Below are 18,920 nucleotides of genomic sequence, written 5' to 3'. Positions count from 1 at the left end.
ACTGTCCTTGATTACTCCATAATAAAAACAGGAAACAAGGTTAAAAAGACTGGCTATAATTACCGATCTATCCACTTCTCATGTAAATCACAACATTCACAATCCTTCGGTCCTCTAGCACCATGCCCGTGGTGAGAGAGAATTGGAAAATGCTTTGACAAAGGGTCATCTGGACTCAAAACGTCAGCTCTTTTCTCTCCACGCACCCCACGCACCCCGGACATTCTCTCTTCCACCTTCTTCTTTCGGGAAAAAGATACAAAAGTCTGAGGTCACGTACCAACTGACTCAAGAACAGCTTCTTCCCTGCTGCTGTCAGACTTTTGAATGGACTTACCTTGTATTAAGTTGATCTTTCTCCACACCCTAGCTATGGCTGTAACACTACATTCTGCACTCTCTCCTTTCCTTCTCTATGAACGGTATGTTTTGTCTGTATAGCGCGCAAGAAACAATACTTTTCACTGTATGTTAATACATGTGACAATAATAAATCAAATCAAATCAAAAATCAAATCCTTACAGATGCTGCCACACCTGCTGAGATTTTCCAGCATTTTCTCTTTTGGTTGGAAAATGGTTTATTCTTCTGCAATTTATTCCCTTACATCTCTGGGGATTCTGGGATACCTTTCATCTGAGCCTGGTGTTTTATCCACTCTGAGGATGCTAAACACCTTAATATTTCCTCCCGCACTCTGCTTATTCCATCTAATATCTCACCCCTGCCGCCCCTGTATTAGCTACAACACAGGGGCGGCACAGTGGTTAGCACTGCTGCCTCACAGCGCCAGGGACCCGGTTCAATTCCGGTCTCAGGTCACTGTCTGTGTGGAGTTTGCACATTCTCCCCGTGTCTGCGTGGGTTTCCTCCGGGTGCTCCGGTTTCCTCCCACGGTCCAAAGATGTGCGGGTTAGGTACATTGACCATGCTAACTTGTCCGTCAGTGTCAGGGGGATTAGCAGGGTAAGTATGTGGGTGACGGGAATAAGGTGGGATTGTTGTCAGTGCAGGCTCGATGGGCCAAATGGCCTCCTTCTACACTGTAGGGATTCGATGATCTGCTTCTGTCCCCCATCTTCAGAAAAAAAACGAATCATAAGAAGCCCCATTAAGAAGGTGTTGTTTATGAGGAGAGGTTGGGCAAACTAAGCCTGCACTCATTGGAGTTGAGAAGATTGAAAGGAATATGTGAGATTCTGAGGGGACTTGGCAGATGGAGGCTGAGAAGGTGGCCACAATTTTCCCATCCTGCCTATCTTTATTTAGAATTTATTGTCTGAGAACATAGAACATAGAAAAACTACAGCAGGTTGTGCCGAACACATCCCTACCTTCTAGACCTACCTATAACCCTCCATCCTGTTACGCTCCATGTACTCATCCAGGAGTCTCTTAAAAGACCCTATTGAGTTCGCCTCCACCACCACTGACGGCAGCTGATTCCACTCGCCCACCACCCTCTGTGTGAAAAACTTACCCCTAACATCTCCCCTGTACCTACCCCCCAGCACCCTAAACCTGTGTCCTCTCGTAGCAGCCATTTCCACCCTGGGAAAAAGCCTCTGAGAGTCCACCCGATCTATGCCTCTCAACATCTTATACACCTCTATTAGGCCTCCTCTCATCCTACGTCTCTCCAAGGAGAAAAGACTGAGAGGGTCATTCATCTTTGGAATTCTCTTCCATAGAGGGTAGTGGAGACTGGATCATTAAATATATTCCAGACTGAGTTAGGCGGATTTTTGGGATGTGGGGGTTACTGGCTGGGCCAGCGTTTATTATCCAATTCAAAAACAGATCATTTGGAAAATCTCAGCAGGTCTGACAGCATCTGTGGAGAGAGAATCGAGCCAATGTTTCGAATCTCAATGACCCTGAAACGTTGGTTCTACTCTGTCTCTCCACAGATGCTGTCAGACCTGCTGAGATTTTCCAGTATTTTCTGTTTTTGTTTCAGATTCCCGCATCCGCAGTGTTTTGCTTTTATTTATTTCCCATCCCTAATTTCCCCTGAAGGGGAGGTTAAGAGTTAACCACATTGCTGTGGCTCTGGAGTCACATGTAGGCCAGACCGGGTAAGGACAGCAGATTTCCTTCCCTAAAGGACATTATTGAACCAGATGGGTTTTTACAACAATCATTTCATGGTCATCAGTAGACTTTTAATTCAAGATTTGTATTGATTTAAAATTTCACCAGCTGCTGTGGTGGGATTTGAACCCGCGTCCCCCAGGGCATTACTCTGGATCACTGGTCCAGGGATAATGCCACTATGCTATCAACTCCCCCTAATAAGTTATGAGGGCCAGACAGGAAAGAAGAGTTAAGGCCAGAGTCAGATCAGCCATGATCTTATTGAGTGGCAGAGCAGGCTCGAGGGGCCGAATGGCCTCCTGCTTTTTGTTACAATCTCAGTAATGATGCCGATACCTCCTGCCCCCACACGTACATGACTTATCTGATCTCCAATCGACTCTACCCTTTCCCTCTTGGTTTTTACATTGCTATAAAATATCCCTGTGTGTTCCTTGACTTCACTTGCTAATATATTTTCATGGCCTCTCTTTGTTTTCCTAAGTTCCCTTAAAATTTATAGATTCATAGACTCACAGACATTTACAGCACCGGAGGAGGCCATTCAGCCCATCATGTCTATGCTGGTCAACAAAGTTCTGATTACATTCATCCCATTTTCCAGCGCTTGGCCCATTACCCTGGAGGCTACGGCAGTGCAAGTGAATATCTAAACACTTCTTAAACGTTGTGAGGGTCCCTGCCTCTACCATCCTCCCAGGCAGTGAGTTTCAGGGTGAAAAGGATTCTCGACTAAGCTCTTAACCTTCTACCTCTGACCTTAAATCTACCCTCCCTGGTTATTGACCCCTCTACTCATGGGAAACGTGTTTGCCTATCCACCCCTCCTAATCTTATCCACCTCTATCAGGCCCCCTCTCTACCTTCACTGCTCCAAGGAAAACAGCCCCAGAATATCCAATCTCTCCTCATAGCTCAGAGCCTCGAGCCCAGGCAGCATCCTGGTGAATCTCCTCTGCACCCTCTCCAGTGCAATCACACCCTTCCTGTAACGTGGTGACCAGAACTGCACACAGTGCTCTAGTTGTGGCCTCACCAGTGTTTTATACAGTTCCAGCATGACCCCCCTGCTCTTGTATTCTAGGCCTCAGCTAATAAAGAAAGGCAAGTATCCCATTTGCCTTCTTAACCACCGTATCTACCTGCCCTGCTACCTTCAGGAATCTGTGGATATGTGCTCCAAGCTCCCTCTGACCCTCAGTACTTCCCAGTGCCTTCCCATTCACAGTCTAATCCTTTGTCTTGTTAGCTCTCCCCAGTGTCTTCATACTTTTTTGAGTTGAATTCCATTTGCCACTGCTCTGCTCACCTGACCAGCCCATGAATATCCTCCTGCAGTGTCCGCCGATCCTCCTCACTATTTACCACTCTACCAATTTTCAATTCATCTGCAAATTTACTGATCATAACCTCCGACATTTAAATTTCAATCCTCTGTTTCATAAACTCTGGGAATTTTGCATAGTCATAATCAGTATTCTGCAACTTGATTCTGTCTGTTTGCACTGTTTGAGAGCAGATTTCCACTCCATCTGACGAAGGAGCATTTGCTACCAAATAAACCGGTTGGACTTTAACCTGGTGTTGTGAGACTTCTTACTATTTTGCATAGACACAGGCTGGAATTCTCAGAACGTGTCTGTGGCTGGGATTCACTGAACTTGTCCACGGCTGGGAGTCTCTGAACGGGTCCATGGCTGGGATTAATAAGAACACAAGGACATAAGAACTAGGAGCTGGAGTAGGCCATCTGGCCCCTCGAGCCTGCTCCGCCATTCAATAAGATTATGGCTGATCTTTTTGTGGACTGAGCTCCACTTACCCGCCCGCTCACCATAACCCTTAATTCCTTTACTGTTCAAAAATTTATCTATCCTTGCCTTAAAAACATTCAATGAGGGAGCCTCAACTGCTTCACTGGGCAGGGAATTCCACAGATTCACAACTCTTTGAACATAAGAACATAAGAAATAGGAGCAGGAGTAGGCCATCTAGCCCCTCGAGCCTGCCCCACCATTCAATAAGATCATGGCTGATCTGATAGTGATTTAGTTCCACTTACCCACCCGTTCCCCATAACCCTTAATTCCCTTTGTGTGAAGAAGTTCCTCCTCAACTCAGTCCTAAATCTGCTTCCCCTTATTTTGTGGCTATGCCCCCTAGTTCTAGTTTCACCCACCAGTGGAAACAACTTCCCTGCTTCTATCTTATCTATTCCCTTCATAATCTTATAGGCTATGTTTCTATAAGATCTCCCCTCATTCTTCTGAATTCCAATGAGTATAGCCCCAGTCTACTCAGTCTCTCCTCATAAGCCAACCCTCTCAACTCCGGAATCAGCCCAGTGAATCTCCTCTGCACTCCCTCCAGTGCCAGTATATCCTTTCTCAAGTATGGAGACCAAAACTGTACACAGTACTCCAGGTGTGGCCTCACCAGCACCTTATACAGCTGCAACATAACCTCGCTGTTTTTAAACTCCATCCCTCTAGCAATGAAGGACAAAGTTCCATTTGCCTTCTTAATTACCTGCTGCACCTGCAAACTGACTCTTTGAGATTCCTGCACAAGGACACCCAGGTCCCTCTGCACAGCAGCATGCTGCAATTTTTTACCATTTAAATAATAGTCCATTTTGCTGTTATTCCTACCAAAATGGATGACCTCACATTTACCAACATTGTACTCCATCTGCCAGACCCTCACCCACTCACTTAGATTATCTGTATCCCTTTGCAGACTTTAAGCGTCCACTGCACACTTCGTCATTCCACTCATCTTAGTGTCATCTGCGAATTTTGACACCCTACACTTGGTCCCCAACTCCAAATCATCTGTGTAAATCGTAAACAATTGCAGTCCCAACACTGATCCCTGAGGCACACCACTAGTCACTGATCGCCAACCAGAAAAACACCCATTTACCCCCACTCTGCTTTCTGTTAGTTAACCAATCCTCTATCCATGCTAATACATTACCCGTAACACCGTGCAGCAGTCTTTGGTGCGGCACCTTGTCAAATGCCTTCTGGAAATCCAGATACGCCACATCCACAGGTTCCCCATTGTTCACTGCACATGTAATGTTCTCAAAGAATTCCACCAAATTAGTCAAACATGACCTGCCCTTCATGAACCCATGCTGCTTCTTACCAATGGGACAATTTATATCCAGATGTCTCGCTATTTCTTCCTTGATGATAGATTCAAGCATTTCCCCTACGACAGAAGTTAAGCTAACCGGCCTATAGTTACCCGCCTTTTGTCCACCTCCTTTTAGTTAACCAATGAAACCGGTGAGCCTTACTTCTGTTGTGGGCAAAGTTTTGGAAAGGATTGTAAGAGATAGGATTTATAATCATCTAGAAAGGAATAATTTGATTAGGGATAGTCAGCACGGTTTTGTGAAGGGTAGGTCGTGCCTCACAAACCTTATTGAGTTCTTTGAGAAGGTGACCAAAGAGGTGGATGAGGGTAAAGCAGTTGATGTGGTGTATATGGATTTCAGTAAAGCGTTTGATAAGGTTCCCCACGGTAAGCTATTGCAGAAGATACGGAGGCATGGGATTGAGGGTGATTTAGCGGTTTGGATCAGGATTTGGCTCGCTGTAAGAATACAGAGGGTGGTGGTTGATGGGAAATGTTCATCCTGGAGTTCAGTTACTAGTGGTGTACCACAAGGATCTGCTTTGAGGCCACTGCATGGCCTGGATGAGGGCGTAGAAGGATGGGTTAGTAAATGTGCTGATAACACTCAAGTTGGTGGAGTTGTAGACAGTGCGGAAGGTTGTTGCAGGTTACAGAGGGACATAGATAAGCTGCAGAGCTGAGCTGAGAGGTGGCAAATGGAGTTCAATGCGGAAAAGTGTGAGGTGATTCACTTTGGAAGGAGTAACAGGATTACAGAGTACTGGGCTAATGGTAAGATACTTGGTAGTGTGGATGAACAGAGAGACCTTGGTGTCCATGTGCATAGATCCCTGAAAGTTGGCACCCAAGTTGATAGGGTTGTTAAGCAGGCGTACGGAGTGTTAGCTTTTATTGGTAGAGGGATTGAGTTTCGGAGCCAGGAGGTCATGTTGCAGCTGTACAAAACTCTGGTGCGGCCGCACTTGGAGTATTGCGTACAGTTCTGGTCACCGTATTATAGGAAGGATGTGGATGCATTGGAAAGGGTGCAGAGGAGATTTACCAGGATGTTGCCTGGTATGGTGGGAAGGTCTTATGAGGAAAGGCTGAGGGACTTGAGGTTGTTTTCGTTAGAGAGAAGGTTAAGAGGTGACTTAATAGAGGCATACAAGATGATCAGAGGATTAGATAGGGTGGACAGTGAGAGCCTTTTTCCTCGGATGGTGATGGCTAGCACGAGGGGACATAGCTTTAAATTGAGGGGTGATAGATATAGGACAGATGTCAGAGGTAGGTTCTTTACTCAGAGAGAAGTAAGGGCGTGGAATGCCCTGCCTGCAGCAGTAGTGGACTCGCCAACATTAAGGGCATTTAAATGGTCATTGGATAAACATATGGATGATATTGGAATAGTGTAGGTTAGATGGGCTTTAGATTGGTTTCACTGGTCGGCGCAACATTGAGGGCCGAAGGGCCTGTACTGTGCTGTAATGTTCTATGTTCCTTTTTTAAACAGTGGCGTCACATTTGCTGTTTTCCAATCTGCGGGAACCACCTCAGAGTCCAGCGAATTTTGGTAAATTACCACGCGTGCATTTGCTATTTCCCCCGCCATCTCTTTCAGCACCCTGGGATGCATTCCATCAGGACCAGGAGACTTGTCTACCTTTAGCCCCATTAGTTTATCTAACACTACCTCTTTCGTGATAATGATAGTTTCTCGGTCCTCACCTGCCATATCCTTCCTGTCATCAATTTTTGGCATGTTATTTGTGTCTTCCACTGTGAAGACCGACACAAAATTCCTGTTCAATGCCTCAGCCATTTTCTAATTTCCAGTTATTACATCCCCCTTCTCATCCTCTAAAGAACCAATGTTTACTTTAGCCACTCTTTTTTGTTTTATATATTTGTAGAATCTTTTGCGATCTGTTTTTATATTCTGAGCTAGTTTACTCTCATAATCCATCTTACTTTTCTTTATAGCTTTTTTCATGGCTTTCTGCTGACCTTTAAAGATTTCCCAATCCTCTCGGTTCCCACTAATCTTTGCCACTTTGTATGCATTTTCTTACAATTTGATCCCTCCTTTATTTCCTCAGATATCCATGGCTGATTATCTCTTTTTCTACAGTCCGTCCTTATCACTGGTATATACTCTGAACTTCTCCGCGCCTGGGAGACTCTGAACATGTCGGCGGCTGGGATAAGAACATAAGAACATAAGAAATAGGAGCAGGAGTAGGCCATCTAGCCCCTCGAGCCTGCCCTGCCATTCAATAAGATCATGGCTGATCTGAAGTGGATCAGTTCCACTTACCCGCCTGATCCCTATAACCCCTAATTCCCTTACCGATCAGGAATCCATCTATCCGTGATTTAAACATATTCATAGAATCATAGAAACCCTACAGTGCAGAAGGAGGCCATTCGGCCCATCGAGTCTGCACCGACCACAATCCCACCCAGGCCCTACCCCCACATATTTACCCGCTAATCCCTCTAACTACACATCTCAGGGACAATTTTTAACCTGGCCAATCAACCCAACCCGCACATCTTTGGACTGTGGGAGGAAACCGGAGCACCCGGAGGAAACCCACGCAGACACGAGGAGAATGTGCAAACTCCACACAGACAGAGACCCGAGCCGGGAATCGAACCCGGGACCCTGGAGCTGTGAAGCAGCAGTGCTAACCACTGTGCTACCGTGCTGCCCTTTGGGAGGTATTCAACGAGGTAGCCTCCACCACTTCAGTGGGCAGAGAATTCCAGAGATTCACCACTCTCTGAGAGAAGAAGTTCCTCCTCAACTCTGTCCTAAACTGACCCCCCCTTTATTTTGAGGCTTGAGGGAGTCTCTGAAAGTGTCCGCGGCTGGGATTCTCTGAACGTGTCCACCACTGGGAGTCTCTGAACGGGTCCACCACTGGGAGTCTCTGAACGGGTCCACCACTGGGAGTCTCTGAACGTGTCCACCACTGGGAGTCTCTGAACGGGTCCACCACTGGGAGTCTCTGGTCTCACTGCATTCATTGGAGGCTTGGCTTTTAAAAAAATTCATTCATGAGACATGGCTGGGCCGGTATTTATTATCCATCCCTCGCTGTCCTTATACTGAGTGGCTGGCTAGGCCATTTCAGAGGGCAGTTAAGCATCAACCACATTGCTGTGGGTCTGGAGTCACGTATAAGCCAGACCGGGTAAGGACGGCAGATTTCCTTCCCGAAAGGACATTAGTGACCCAGATGGGTTTTTCAGGCAATGGTTTCATGGCCATCATTAGATTCTTAATTCCAGATATTTTTTATTGAATTAAGATTCTACCGTCTGCTGTGTCGGGATTCGAACCCGGGTCCCCAGAACATTAGCTAAGTTTCTAGATTAATAGTCTGGCGATAATACCACTCGGCCATCACTGCCCCTCTGACTGAGCATCAGATTGTTCATTCTCACTGAGGGCGGGGTGTATGACATTGGAGAACTCGAGCCACAGTGTTCGGCGGTGCCGGGGGTGGGGGGTGGGGGGTGCGGGGGAGGGGGGGGTTAGTGGTGGGGGAGTGGGGGTATCTGACAGAGATTCTTTGTTTATATTCTTTCAGGGGATGTGAATGCATTTCCCTAATTGCCTTTGAGAAGGCGATTTTCACAGTAACTTCATTGCAGTGTTAAGGTACTTGTGACACTAATAATTAAACTTAAACTTAAGGTGGTGGTGAGCCCTTTTCCTGAACCGCTGCAGTCCCTGAGATGTAGGTACACCCACAGTGCTGTTAGGGAGGGAATTCCAGGATTCTGGCCCAGTGACAGCGAAGGAACGGACGATATATTTCCAAGTCAGGAAGTGGCTTGGAGGGGAACCTCCAGGTGGGGGTGTTCCCAGGTATCTGCTGGTCTTGACCTTCCAGATGGAAGTGGTTGTGAGTTTGGAAGGTGGATTTTACTGTCCCGCCCCCCCCCCCATGGGAATTGTAGTGGGCGGGACACGGACCTTGCAAAGGTCCATTGACCTTGGGCGGGATTTCCAGACTCGGGGTGACGCGGCTGGAAAATCCCACCCATTGCGAGCTGGGGTCATTCAGCCTCCTGGGTTTGTTTCAATCTATCAACACCATCATGGTTTGTAACCCATCCTGTAATGTGGATTCAATGTTACCTGCTATTGCCCTGACTCAGTCTGTAATCTCCGGTCTGCTCTGATCTCGATGATCTCACCCTTACTCCCTCATCTTTTTCTTTCCTATCTGTGAGCTGTCTGTGCTTCCTGTTTGTTTATGTTGCTTCGCACTGAGACAGGCATCAGCCGAGGCATTGAGTTTAAAAATTGGTGAGTCATGTTGCAGCTTTATAGATAGTTAGGCCGCACATGGAATATAGTGTTCAATTCTGGTCGCCGCACTACCAGAATGATGTGGAGGCTTTGGAGAGGGTACAGAAAAGATTTACCAGGATGTTGCCTGGTATGGAGGGCATTAGCTATGAGGAGAGGTTGGAGAAACTTGGTTTGTTCTCACTGGAGCGACGGAGGTTGAGGGGAGACCTGATAGAAGTCTACAAGATTATGAGAGGCATGGACAGAGTGGATAGTCAGAAACTTTTTCCCAGGGTGGAGGAGTCAATTACTAGGGGGCACAGGTTTAAGGTGCGAGGGGCAAGGTTTAAAGGAGATGTACGAGGCAAGTTTTTTACACAGAGGGTGATGGGTGCCTGGAACTCGCTGCTGGGGGAGGTAGTGGAAGCAGATACGATAGTGACTTTTAAGAGGTGTCTTGACAAATACATGAATAGGATGGGAATAGAGGGATATGGTCCCTGGAAGGGTCGGGAGCTTTAGTTCAGTCGGGCAGCATGGTCGGTGCAGGCTTGGAGGGCCGAAGGGCCTGTTCCTGTGCTGTAATTTTCTTTGTTCTTTGTTCAGGCCTAAATATCAGGCCTCACAATCATGAAACCACAAGAGCCGGCCTCTCGAGCCTGCTCCACCATTCATTAGAATCCTGGCTGATCTGACTGTGGCCTCAACTTCCCTTTCCTGCCTGACCCCCTTACTCTTCGACTCCTGCAGCCCGGAAATCTGTCCAATCATTGGAATATGAGCCAGGGAGAGAATTCCAAACCTCAGGAAGAAATTCCTCCTCATCTCTGTCTTAAATCAGAGACTCTTTACAATACGGCCCATTCCCCATGAGGGGTAGCATGGCGGCACAGTGGTTAGCACTGCTGCCTCACAGCGCCAGGGACCCAGGTTCGATTCCCGGCTTGGGTCACTGTGTGGGGTTTGCACATTCTCCCCGTGTCTATGCGGGTTTCCTCCGGATTTCTCCCACACTCCAAAAGACACGCTGGTTAGGTGCGTTGGCCGTGCTCAATTCTCCCTCAGTGTCCAAAGATGTGCGGATGAGGTGGATTAGCCGTGGTAAATGTGCAGGGGATAGGGCTGTGGTGTGGGCCTGGGTAAGGTGCTCTTTTGGGGAGTTGATGCTGACTTGATGGGCCGAATGGCCTCCTTTGCACTGTAGGGATTCCCTGATCCTCTCAACAATACTCCTTCGACCTGTTTGTTACGTAAGCACAGTAAGAAGTCTCACAACACCAGGTTAAAGTCCAACAGGTTTATTTGGTAGCAAAAGCCACAAGCTTTCGGAGTGCTGCCCCTTCGTCAGGTGAGTGGGAATTCTGTTCACAAACAGGGCACAAAGACACAAACTCAATTTATATGAATAATGATTGGAAAGTGAGTCTTTACAGCTAATCAAGTCTTAAAGGTACAGACAATGTGAGTGGAGAGAGGGTTAAGCACAGGTTAAAGAGATGTGTATTGTCTCCAGACAGGACAGTTAGTGAGATTTTGCAAGTCCAGGCAAGTCGTGGGGGTTACAGATAGTGTGACATGAACCCAAGATCCCGGTTTAAGCCGTCCTCATGTGTGCGGAACTTGGCTATCAGTCTCTGCTCAGCGGCTCTGCGCTGTCGTGTGTCGTGAAGGCCGCCTTGGAGAACGCTTACCCAGAGATCAGAGGCTGAATGCCCGTGACCGCTGATGTGCTCCCCAACAGGAAGAGAACAGTCTTGCCTGGTGATTTCTGATCTCTGGGTAAGCGTTCTCCAAGGCGGACTTCACGACACACGACAATGCAGAATCGCTGAACAGAAACTGATAGCCAAGTTCCGCACACATGAGGACGGCCTCAACCGGGATCTTGGGTTCATCTCACACTATCTGTAACCCCCACAACTTGCCTGGATGTCCAAAATCTCACTAACTGTCCTGTCTGGAGACAATACACATCTCTTTAACCTGTGCTTAATGCTCCCTCCATTCACATTGTCTGTACCTTTAAGACTCGATTAGCTGCAAAGACTCGCATTCCAATTATTATTCATGTAAATTTGAGTTTGTGTCTTTGTGCCCTGTTTGTGATCAGAACTCCCACCCACCTGACGAAGGAACAGCCTGTTCCGAAAGCTCGTGGCTTTTGCTACCAAATAAACCTGTTGGACTTTAACCTGGTGTTGTGAGACTTCTTACTGTGTTTACCCCAGTCCAACGCCGGCATCTCCACATCATGTTACGGAAGCCCCAGTTTTCCAGTACCTCGGTGAGGTTTTGTGCTGGGTTTTTGGGATTGGTTTGAGACCCTGTGGCCTGTGTTGCCGTGGAGACGCTGCAATGTATTCGGGCATCTTGTCCTTGAGTGAGGAAGCTGGAGGGTGTCCCCTCCCCCACTGCGGCAGGAGTGGGTTTTGCTGTGTCAGCAGCTGGAAGTGATGGTGACTGCAGTCTGAATGTCCTCGAGGAATCGATTCCTTGTAATTAAATCCCAGGATCTGGGCAGACTGCAGCTAACAGAACAAACAGCTCATCATTCCCAGCCATCACTCAGTGCACAGCGCCCTGTATATAGAGTCTTCATAGACTCTCTCAGAGTCCGGAGGTTGTAGCTTCAACTCACACTCTAAATACATTTTTATTTATTCATTTGTGGGACACGGGCGTCGCTGGCTGGGTCCAGCATTTATTGCCCATCCCTAGTTGTCCTTGGAGGGCGGTTGAGAGTCAACCACATTGCTGTGGCTCTGGAATCACATGTAGGCCAGACCAGGTAAGGACGGCAGATTTCCTTCCCTTAAGGACATTAGTGAACCAGATGGGTTTTCCCGACAATGGTTTCATGGTCATCAGTAGATTCTTAATTCCAAATTTTTTTTATTGAATTCAAATTCCACCATCTGCCGCAGTGGGATTCGAACCCGGGTCCCCAGAGTATTCGCTGAGTTTCTGGATTAATAGTCTGGCGATAATACCACTAGGCCATCGCCTCCCCCTGAGCACAGGATTCGGGCCTACACTCCCTGCAGCACTCCCTGAGGGAGTGCTGCGCTGTCAGAGGCGCTATCTTTTGGATAAGATGTTAGTCGAGGCCTGTCTACCCTCAGGTGAATAGAAACATAGGAAACAACCCTGGTAATTATAGACCGGTGAGCCTTACTTCTGTTGTGGGCAAAGTTCTGGAAAGGATTATAAGAGATAGGATTTATAATCATCTAGAAAGGAATAATTTGATTAGGGATAGTCAACACGGTTTTGTGAAGGGTAGGTCATGCCTCACAAACCTTATTGAGTTCTTTGAGAAGGTGACCAAAGAGGTGGATGAGGATTAAAGCAGTTGATGTGGTGTATATGGATTTCAGTAAAGCGTTTGATAAGGTTCCCCACGGTAAGCTATTGCAGAAGATACGGAGGCATGGGATTGACGGTGATTTAGCGGTTTGGATCAGGAACTGGCTCGCTGTAAGAAGACAGAGGGTGGTGGTTGATGGGAAATGTTCATCCTGGAGTTCAGTTACTAGTGGTGTACCGCAAGGATCTGTTTTGGGGCCACTGCTGTTTGTCATTTTTATAAATGACCTGGATGAGGGCGTAGAAGGATGGATTAGTAAATTTGTGGATGACACTAAAGTCGGTGGAGTTGTAGACAGTGCGGAGGGAAGTGGCAGGTTACAGAGGGACATAGATAAGCTGCAGAGCTGGGCTGAGAGGTGGCAAATGGAGTTCAATGCAGAAAAGTGTGAGGTGATTCGCTTTGGAAGGAGTAACAGGATTACAGAGTACTGGGCTAATGGTAAGATACTTGGTAGTGTGGATGAACAGAGAGATCTCGGTGTCCTTGTGCATAGATCCCTGAAAGTTGGCACCCAGGTTGATAGGGTTGTTAAGAAGGCGTACGGAGTGTTAGCTTTTATTGGTAGAGGGATTGAATTTCGGAGCCAGGAGGTCATGTTGCAGCTGTACAAAACCCTTGTGAGGCCGCACTTGGAGTATTGCGTACAGTTCTGGTCACCGCATTATAGGAAGGATGTGGAAGCATTGGAAAGCATCTCAGAGGGTGGTGAATCTCTGGAATTCTCTGCCCACTGAAGTGGTGGAGGCTACCTCGTTGAATATGTTTAAATCATGGATAGATGGATTCCTGATCGGTAAGGGAATTAGGGGTTATAGGGATCAGGCGGGTAAGTGGAACTGATCCACTTCAGATCAGCCATGATCTTATTGAATGGCGGGGCAGGCTCGAGGGGCTAGATGGCCTACTCCTGCTCCTATTTCTTATGTTCTTATGAAAGGGTGCAGAGGAGATTTACTAGGATGTTGCCTGGTATGGTGGGAAGGTCTTATGAGGAAAGGCTGAGGGGCTTGAGGTTGTTTTCGTTAGAGAGAAGAAGGTTAAGAGGTGACTTAATAGAGGCATACAAGATGATCAGAGGATTAGATAGGGTGGATAGTGAGAGCCTTTTTCCTCGGATGGTGATGGCTAGCACGAGGGGACATAGCTTTAAATTGAGGGGTGAGAGATATAGGACAGATGTCAGAGGTAGGTTCTTTACTCAGAGAGTGGTAAGGGCATGGAATGCCCTGCCTGCAGCAGTAGTGGACTCGCCAACATTAAGGGCATTTAAATGGTCATTGGATAAACATATGGATGATATTGGAATAGTGTAGGTTAGATGGGCTTTAGATTGGTTTCACTGGTCGGCGCAACATCGAGGGCCGAAGGGCCTGTACTCCGCTGTAATGTTCTATGTTCTAGGAGAAGGAGGAGACCATTTGGTCCTTCGAGCCTGCTCCATCATCCATTATGATCATAGCTGGTGATCCAACTCATTAGTCTGATCCCGCCACCCCGCCTCCCCCCCATATCCTTTGATCCTGTAAAGACCCCATGGCAATGATTTGAGAGAAGGACAGGGGAGTTCTCCCCTGTGTCCAGGCTAAATTTTTCTCACTCCACATCACAAAAAGCAGATGATCTACTCATGTTCACTGCTGTATGCCCATTGGTCGCCATGTTCCCAACATGACATCAGCGACAACCCTTCAGAAATATTTCATTCGCTGCAAAGGGAAGTCAGTGGCGTTGTGGTATTGTCACTGGACTAGCAATCCAGAGACCCAGAGAAATGCTCTGGGGACCTGGGTTCAAAACCCCACCACGGCAGATGGTAAAGTTTGGATTCAATTAAAAGAAAATCTGGAAACCATTGTCGATTGTCAGAAAAACCCATCTGGTTCACTGGTGAGGGAAGGAAATCTGCCAGCCTTACCTGGTCTGGCCTACATGTGACTCCAGAGCCACAGCAATGTGGTTAGCACCGCAGCCTCACAGTGCCAGGATTCGATTCCCGGCTTGGGTCACTGTCTGTGTGGAGTCTGCACGTTCTCCCCGTGTCGGTGTGGGTTTCCTCCGGGTGCTCCGCTTTCCTCCCACGGTCCAAAGACGTGTGGGTTAGATGGATTGGCCATGCTAAATTGCCCCTTAGTGTTGGGGAATTGGCTAGGGTAAATGTGTGGGGTTATGGGAATAGATTGTGGTTGGTGCAGACTCAATGGGCCGAATAGCCCCCTCCTGTACTGTATGACTCTTAAATGCCCTCAGGGATGGGCAATAAGTGGGACACCCATGTCCCATGAACAGGGAACAGTCAAGTTGGCCTCGCCAGTGAAACTGGAGGCAATTGAGGCCCCCTGGGGTGGCCACGTGCAAGGCGGGGGTGCCCTTTGGGCAGTGCCACCCTGGCACCTTGGCAATTGCCACCAAACAGTGCCGGGGACAGGGCCAATTGGGCGGGGAGGGCTATGGGGACAGTGATAGGAGGCGGGACCAATGGGGGGTGGGGCCAATGGGGGAGGGAGGGCCCATTGCCACTCTGCATGCGATTGATGGGGGGGAGGGGAGCCACATTCAGTCTGCGCAGCGCGGGGAGTGACAGGAGGGGGGCGCGGCAGAGCCTGCACCTCGGGCTGCCGGCCCCCACGATTGCAGGGGGGGTTTGCTGTTTGAGGCTGCCTCTAGTAGCAGGGGGCTGACAGCTCCCTCCTTGTCTGTCAGACCCCTGCTACTGGCGGCACGGTGGCACAGTGACTCACAGCGCCTCACAGGGCCTCACAGCGCCTCACAGTGCCTCACAGCGCTTCACAGGGCCTCACAGCACCTCACAGGGCCTCACAGCGTCTCACAGCGCTTCACAGCGCCTCACAGCGCCTCACAGCGCTTCACAGCGCCTCACAGCGCCTCACAGCGCCTCACAGCGCTTCACAGCACCTCACAGCGCCTCACAGCGCTTCACAGCGCCTCACAGCGCCTCACAGCGCCTCACAGCGCCTCACAGGGCCTCACAGGGCCTCACAGGGCCTCACAGCGCCTCACAGGGCCTCACAGCGCCTCACAGCGCCTCACAGCGCTTCACAGCGCCTCACAGGGCCTCACAGCGCTTCACAGCGCCTCACAGGGCCTCACAGTGCCTCACAGCGCCTCACAGCGCTTCACAGCGCCTCACAGGGCCTCACAGCGCTTCACAGCGCCTCACAGCGCCTCACAGGGCCTCACAGCGCTTCACAGCGCCTCACAGCGCCTCACAGCGCCTCACAGCGCCTCACAGCGCCTCACAGCGCCTCACAGGGCCTCACAGCGCTTCACAGCGCCTCACAGGGCCTCACAGCGCCTCACAGCGCCTCACAGCGCCTCGCAACGTCTCACAGCGCCTCACAGGGCCTCACAGCGCTTCACAGCGCCTCGCAGCGTCAGGGACCCAGGTTCAATTCCAGCCTCGGGTCACTGTCTGTGTGGAGTCTGCACATTCTCCCCGTGTCTGCGTGGGTTTCCTCCACTGTGGGAGGAAACCGGAGCACCCGGAGGAAACCCGGGCAGAAACGGGGAGAACGTGCAGACTCCACACAGACAGTGGCCCAAGCCGGGAATCGAGCCCAGGACCCTGGCGCTGTGAAGCGGCAACGCTAACCACTGTGCCACCGTGCAAGGTCTATGATCTACTGCTAATGCGCATGTTCAGCGTCAGAGGTCTGAACATGCGCAATACCTCCCTCTACAGGCCGGCTGGTGAATTAAGCCCAGCTCACAGCCTCTCTGGTTAGAAACTGACCAGCCCACCTTTTCAGAGACAGAGGGCATAAGATTGGGTGTGAAAACCTCGGCCAGAAAACGGATCAGGAACTCTCCCATTTTCCCGCTGGCTGGACACTTAGAATCAGTCACATAAAAATTCCACCTTAGGGCTGTGGAATGTTGGAAGGTGGCAGCAGATGTTGGTTAATAAAGCATCCAGAAATTGATGTACGGGACACAAAGCAAGTTATACCAAACCGTCATTAAATGTCGGCTAGACTCGGTCTGAGGCATTGTGTCCAATGCTGGGAACCACACGCATTGGGAAGGTGTGCGGGGCCCCGGGGAGGAGGCTGCGTAAAATACTTCAAACCTAAAGTGTCACAAGTAGGTTTACATTAACACTGCAATGAAGTTACTGTGAAAGTCCCTTCTGTCAGAGAGTGGGTCCAGACTCAATGGGCTGAATGGCCTCCTCTGCACCGTAGGGATTGTACGGTCCTTGACTTGTGACAACAACAACTTGCAGCCTTAATGCAGAACAAGTCCCTCTCAGCTGTGCTACAGGAGGACCCATTGGACACGGCGTGAAGATATCACTACAGGAGGTGGGACTGGTGATAAAAAGCTTGCAAAGAGGGACATTTAAAGGAGCGTCTTAAAGGGGAAGAGAGAGAGAGATCGAGGGAGAGATAGAGGGAGAGATAGAGGGAGAGATCGAGGGAGAGATAGAGGGAGAGATAGAGGGAGAGATCGAGGGAGAGATAGAGGGAGAGGTGGAGGAGAGATGGAGGGAGAGGTGGAGGGAGAGGTGGAGGGAGAGGTGGAGGGAGAGATAGAGGGAGAGGTGGAGGAGAGATGGAGGGAGAGGTGGAGGGAGAGGTGGAGGGAGAGGTGGAGGGGTTGAGGAGGGAATTCCAGAGCTTGGGGCCCAGGCAGCTGAAGGCACGGCCGCCAGTGGTGGGGCGATTAAAATGGGCAATGTTCAGAAGGCCAGGATTAGAGGAGTGCAGGGATCTGAGAGGGTTACCACAGCTCACAGAGGTGAGGAAGCATGGACAGTATTGCAATATTTACATACTGAACACATCCCAGTCAATGTACCCGGCCTAGCTGTGCCTCCTCAGTAATAACCAGATACCAGTGGGGGAGGAGGCTGGGGGGTGGGGGGGTGGGGGGGGTGGAAGGGGGCAGAGGGAGGTGCCACTGACAGCCTCAATGTGCGGAGATTGGACACTGATAAGGCCACTACTGACCTCACTCCGACCAAACTCACCGGCAACAGGAGCAGAATCATTGAATCATAGAATCCCTACAGTGCAGAAGGAGGCCATTCGGCCCATCGAGTCTGCACCGATAACAATCCTATCCAGGTCCTATTCCCGAGGGCGGCACGGTGGCACTGTGGTTAGCGTTGCCGCTTCACAGTGTCAGGGACCTGGGTTCAATTCCGGCTTGGGTCACTGTCTGTGAGGAGTCTGCACGTTCTCCCCGTGACTGCGTGGGTTTCCTCCGGGTGCTCCGGTTTCCTCCCACAGTCTGAAAGATGTGCTGGTTAGGGTGCATTGGCCGTGCTAAATTCTCCCTCAGTGTACCCAAACAGACGACGGAGTGTGGCGACTGGGGGATTTTCACAGTAACTTCATTGCAGTGTTAATGTAAGCCTACTTGTAACACTAATAAATAAACTTTAATAAATAAACATTGAGGTAAAATCAAAATTCTGTGGATACTGGAATCTGAAACAAAAACAGAAAATGCTGGAAAATCTCGGCAGGTCTGACAGCGTCTGTGGAGAAAGAATAGAGCCAACGTTTCAAGTCTCGATGATCCTTTGTCAGGGTCTATTCCCGTAACCCCACGTATGTACCCTGCTCATCCCCCCGACACTAAGGGGCAATTTAGCATGGCCAATCAACCTAACCCACACATCTTTCAGACTGTGGGAGGAAACCGGAGCACCCGGAGAAAACTACGCAGACACGGGGAGAATGTGCAGAGTCCACACAGACAGTGACCCAAGCCGGGAATCGAACCCGGGTCCCTGGTGCTGTGAGGCAGCAGTGCTAACCACTGTGCTCCCGTGCCACCCTATTCACTGTGCCACCCATGTTGCAATGATTTAACTTATGGAGCCTGGGGCTGGGGGACCTTTTCACTTAGTCTCAAACAGGAGCAAGAGTTGGACTTGGGGGTGCTGGGGAGGGGGGAGGGGGTGAGGTGAGGGATGTCACTGAGGATTAATGAAACTGTGTCGGGAACACGAGTTCGGATGACCTGGTTGGAATTACTGGAGT

The sequence above is a fragment of the Mustelus asterias genome, chromosome 1, assembly GCF_964213995.1.
Source record: "Mustelus asterias chromosome 1, sMusAst1.hap1.1, whole genome shotgun sequence".
NCBI classification, from domain to species: Eukaryota; Metazoa; Chordata; class Chondrichthyes; order Carcharhiniformes; family Triakidae; genus Mustelus; species Mustelus asterias.
The sequence above is the reverse complement of the archived record's forward strand: the minus strand, read 5'-3'. Positions refer to the sequence as shown.